This window comes from Erinaceus europaeus, chromosome 2 (assembly GCF_950295315.1).
Source record: "Erinaceus europaeus chromosome 2, mEriEur2.1, whole genome shotgun sequence".
In the NCBI taxonomy this organism is placed as follows: domain Eukaryota; kingdom Metazoa; phylum Chordata; class Mammalia; order Eulipotyphla; family Erinaceidae; genus Erinaceus; species Erinaceus europaeus.
In genome coordinates, this window is record NC_080163.1 from 35,121,941 (window position 1) to 35,127,794 (window position 5,854).

Below are 5,854 nucleotides of genomic sequence, written 5' to 3' on the forward strand. Positions count from 1 at the left end.
TAGCCCCGCCCCACCCATGCCCCGCCCCCAGCCCCATACTGCCCTCGGGGGACCACGCCTCTTCAGAGACCGCCCGCCGAAAGCCCCGCCCTTCCAAACTCAGCCCACAACAAGCTCCACCTACCCATCCCCGCCTCAACTCTGGGCAGATTCCGCCTCTCCCCGCACCGCCCATTTAGGGAAGGAGAAGGAAAGCTCTTAAGGAGCTCTGAATTGGACACTTAGGTGGCTCCACAGCCAAGAGTGTAGTGTCAAAGACATTTCGGGTGCTGAGGGCAGAGAATTGGAAGAACTAAGAGCCTTCCCTCAAAGAGCTACCATTCCAGTCAGAGTATGAACCACAAATACATCATTTACTGGGTAGTGGAAAGTGCTATAAAAGAAAAAACATTGCGACCCTGGGAGGTGGCTCAATGGATTGTCCTTGAACTCTGAGACGTGAAGTCCCAAATTCAATCCCTGACATCTCTTGTGCTAGGGCATGAAAACGAAGAAACTAAGCGCCTTCCCCTCAAGAAGTCTCCCTGCCTGGAAGCGAAATTGGTGTGCTCTCCTTTTTATATGGAATTAAAGGTTTAAATGTGTGCCTTGTTATTTTTGCAACGAGGAAACCCTAATGTTGGAGTTAAAATTTCGAGTTTGGAAATGTGTATCATATATTGCTTTTTGTTTGTTTTGTTTGTTTGTTTGCCTCCAGGGTTATCACTGGAACTTAGTGCCAGCACGAGCCCACTGCTCCTTTTCAATTTTTTTGAATAGGACAGATAAATTGAGAGGGGAGGGGAAGATAGAGAGATTCCTGCAGACCTGCTTCACCGCTTGTGAAGCGACATTGTCCCCCACGACCCCCGCCCCCGCAGGTGGGAAGCCAAGGGCTCAAACCCAGATCCTTGAGCAGGCCCTTGTGCTTTGTACTATGTGCACTTAACCTGGTGCACCACCGCCCGACCCCTATAGTGTTTGTTTGTTTGTTTTTGAATTAATGTTGCCAAAGTAATAAATTCATTGAAAAGTTTGTATATTTTTAAAAGTTTAAATATTGTTATAAGCATTAATGTTTAAACAATGTTTCATTTATAGTTAACCTTTAAACATTAGGTATAAGTATTTTCACATTTAAATATTAACATTAAGTTTAAATATTTTTTAACAATATTTTGTTTATATCAAAAATTAATTACAGTAAATTAATTTTTTGGCTTTAAGCAAACTAGTAAATAAAAATTTCAAAAATTACTTGGGTACAAGTGATGATTTTAAATAATTTTAAATTAACTCCACCCTACTATGGCATGGTATCTTCAAATATACTTACAAATCTGACAGGCTTTATGGTGGGTTACATTTATTATATAGTAAGAAAAGCATTATTACTATTATTTTTTAATTTCCCAATAGTGTTTCAGATCTTCCTTGTAGCATTATGTGTCCCTCCAAAATTCATTATGTTGAATTTCTAACTCCCAGTAACTTGGAGTGTCACTTTATTTGGAGATAGGGCTCTAGAGGGCTAATTAAAGTCATAATAAAGTCGTATGTGTAGGTCCAAAAAGAATATGACTAATTTTTCTTATAAAGCGGGATTAGGACACAGACCAAAGGGTGACCATGTAAAGACAGTGTCACTCCAAGAGGATTCTGTCAAGAAACCAAACATCCTGTCACCCTGATCTTGGACTTTAAGGCTCCAAAACTTTGAGAAAATAAATTTATGTTGTTTGAGATACCCAATCTATAATGTTTTGCTATGAAAAGTCTAGCAAATTAATAGCCACTATAAATCTGTTTTGAATGACATTCAACAAAGCACAGATTCCTTTTCTATTTTTTTTTGTCTTTTTATTCTTGTATTTACCACATTACATCAAGTACATACTATTTACATAAATGTCTTCTTCAAGTCTTGAATTCTTTGAGGAGAAACTTTTTTGTTTTTTCAATCTTGTAACCTCAGCTTCTTCTCTTTCTTTCTTTCTTTCTTTCTTTTCTTTTTTTTTTTTTTTTTTTTTTGCCACCAATGTTATTGCCGGGGCTCTCCACACCTATACAGTTCCACTACTACTGGTGGATCCATTTTTAATTTTAGACAGAAGGTGAGGTGACACAGAAGGAGAAAGATACAGAGAAAAAAAGGAACACCACAGCAGCATTCCACTGCTAAGTAAAACCTCCTCCTGTGTAAGTGCTCCCATGTGTTTGGCCAGGGTGTTCAAACCCAGGTCCTCATACATAGTAAAATGTGAAGCTCTACCAGGTAAGCTACCTCAGAGGGAGCTAGTTCTCAGTCCCCAGAACAGATTCCTTTTTATGATAAACTGTATCAACATATACAGACTAAAAATTTAACTGAGAAACATAGTTTTCAAGTTTTTAGAATTAACTTATCCTGAACACTGAAACAGTATCCAAAGTATAATTGACAGCAGTTGGCAGATAAAAGCACATAATGATTAATTTTGTACACCAACTTGGCATGGCTGTGGTGACTGATTGTTTGGTCAAACATTAACATAGATTTTCATTTCACTTACTACAATGTCAGAGGTACTACTTTAGGCTTACACAATGAAAGGAGGATTGTATTTCCGGCAACCAAGAGAAATGTGAATAATGTAACTATTAGAAAGTGGCAAAGTGAGGAGGTGTGATATAGGACAGTGAATCTAGCTATATAGTGATTTATCAAATTTCTAAAATAGAACCATCAAAAGACAACACTTACTATGATTTGTCAGAAAAGTTGAAAACAAAAACAACTGAAAGGGGAACTGGGAAGAGTGCAGTAAGAATTTTTCATGCTAACTTCTGTTGCTTATTTCTTGTGTTATGTGCAATTATTTTAAACTGGGATAGCAGAGAAAAAGAGGTTCCTATTTATGGTTCAAGACCCAGATTTAATGTTGCTGAATGTGCTGTGAGCTTCCCTGGTTAAATTATACCCACTATTTCCTCTGACTCTTGAGTACTAGGTTCTATTATCAGATGGCTTATATTTCACATATCTAATTAATAATCATTTATTATTCTGAATTCTCTAAAGGTAAAGGCAGTATTTACCTTTGTTTTCCTATCAGATCTTTAATAACTATTAAATGGTTGAAAATATCAATTGCTTTTTTTTAGAGCAAAGACAGGGAAGTTGCCAGATTAGGGTTTGGTTCCCAAGCTTTTCACTACCTAGCAATGAGACCTCTTATGAGGTCAGATACATTACCTAACCTTCCTGGTTCAAGTTCTTTGTTGCCTAATGCAAAGAGTTACATAATGCTGCATGTGGGATGAGACTAAAGATTTATATAATTTTTCAAGATTAAAGATAGCACTGTATAGATTTTTTTATTTTTTTTTTATTTATTTTTTTACCAGAGCACAGCTCATCTCATAGTGGTACCTGGGATTGACCTGGGACTTTTGAGCCTCAGGCACAAAAGTCTCTTTGCATAACTATTATACTCTCTACTCCTGCTCTAGCATTGTACACATTTAAGAAGCCCAGTGATGGAGTAAGGCACCAAAGTAAAAACCCTGGGTTAAGGGTGAGGGTGTATGTTCAGTTTCATGGTGGTGGGATGGGACAAAGTCTTTTGGTGGTGGGAATGGTGTTTATGTACACTCCTATTAATCTGTAGTCATATAAATCAATATTTAATTAATATGAGAGGGGAAAATTTATTAAATGTCTCAAACTTTTTAATGCACAGACCATAGGCTGAGTCTTTGATATACTGATTCTCTTAAAAGCTTAGACCAGGGAGAACAGAAGCAACCAGTGGCATAGCTATATACAAATAATATCAAAGAACATAAATTATGGTGATGTTGTGTATGATATAGCAAATCCTAATAAATGGATTTTTCAAAGTTAACCCACTTGCCAAATAATATGATTATAGCAATAACTATCTATTGTCTTCTTAAACCCTAAGACAGCAGGAACCTCCCACTTCCTCTATAAAGCTTTTATTTCCCTAGTCCTGGAACCTCTAGAGTGGAGCTCACTTTCCTGCATGTTTCTCTCAATTCATACCAAATAATATCGCATCTGCTGATCCCAACCTAATCAATGCAGTACCACCTTGGTATGCTTCACTTTAGACTGTGTCCAGAGACATTGTTGGATAGTATGCCAGCTCCCCCTGGCTTCTGCTTAACCATATGCCTATATAGGGATAGATTTAATCCCATTCAAAGCTTTGGTCTATTTACATAAATCACTTTTACATTTACATAAAGCACCACACTCCCTCCAGGGCATTGGTGGTTTAGTGGTAGAATTCTCACCTGCTCCACCCCCTCTCCTTGTCACACCCTGATCCTCTCCTTGTCACACTCTGATTTTCACCAGTCACTTTTCTCTCCACCCTCTCTATATCACATCCTGTTTCCACCCTACTTGGAGAGTATAAAAACAGCTGCTCTTCTGATTAAAGACACTTGGAAATTGCTTCCCAGCTCTGAGAGTTCCAGAGTGTATCTCCTGTGAAGTTAGTGCGGCACGAGTTCCTGATCCCTCTCCCATGCAGCAGCCTACATCGGCTCCAGTTGAGTTCTCTCCAACCCAGAGAGCACTAGCTCAGGAAGAAGTACCCTCAGGCTATCCCAGCAAGACATCAGGCATGGAATGTCAACCCTTCACCCTCATTACTCGGGTGAGACCTTTCCTTTGATAGTATTCTCTAATTCCATTCCAGGTGGTTCATTTCCCAACAAAGTCTCAAAACCTAGATATAGACCATGTCCCATGAGTCAGGGCATGTATTCACATGTATCCATAAATTAGGGCAAAATATATACCTGAAAGCAAAAGTACACAATAGTCTGTAGTGAGTCAGTATAAAGTTCATCATGAAATAGTGTCTACTTAAGACTTAAATACCCTCCTCAACTATTTCCTATTATACTTCCCTCACTTACTCCCAAGCTATCCTTATCAAAGCAAGGACTTCAAAAGCTGAATAAGGGCATGAGACTGGCCTACTTTAACGATGACTCTTTAGTCACTATCAGGCCACCCCATCAGCTGGGGCCCTAGTCGGGGAGTCCTGAAATTACCAAACAGACATGATGGGCCTAGACCTTGAGTAAGTCCCTTTCTCCATTGTTACCGGTCATCTATATCAGGAACAACAAAACAGACCCCTTTGTGGACCCCCATAGGACCTTGCCCTCAACTTGGATCAACAACAGTAGAGAATGTTCTATCCTCTGAAGGGAGGTTGGACAACATACTCTATGCTACACCTGAGGAAGATGGGTCCTGATATTGGGGCAGCTTGGAATGTTCCTACTCATGACTACAGAATGTGAGCTCAGATCTATAGGAATGCAGAGGTAACTTAGACTCCTGTGCTGAATATGAGCCCCAGATACATCAAATCGATAAGAGTTTACATTCAACAATATTTATACACTTTTCCCATATTTGGGAGCTACTCTCTTCCCTAATCCAGCTTTCTGATTCTTTTTCCAGCCATGGCATCATCTCCCCAGACAATAACTAAGATCCACCTGCATATCAGATTTCAGGCTCATGGAAAAAAAAATTGTATAGCCATAGGCCCTTTGGAATATAACTAAAATATGCCTATTTGCTATCTACAAAATGGAGACCACCCCACTCTTTATCTGCACTACTCCAGCCTTTAGGTTCATGATTAGTCAATAACTTGTTTGGCTTTATATGTTAACTTTCTTTTCAGCCACCAGGTTCCAGATGCTACCATGATACCAATCAGACTTCCCTGGACAGACAATCCACCAATGTGTCCTGGAGCTCAGATTCCCCAGAGCCCCGCCCCACTAGGGAAAGAGAGAGGCAGGCTGGGAGTATGGATCGACTTGTCAATGCCCATGT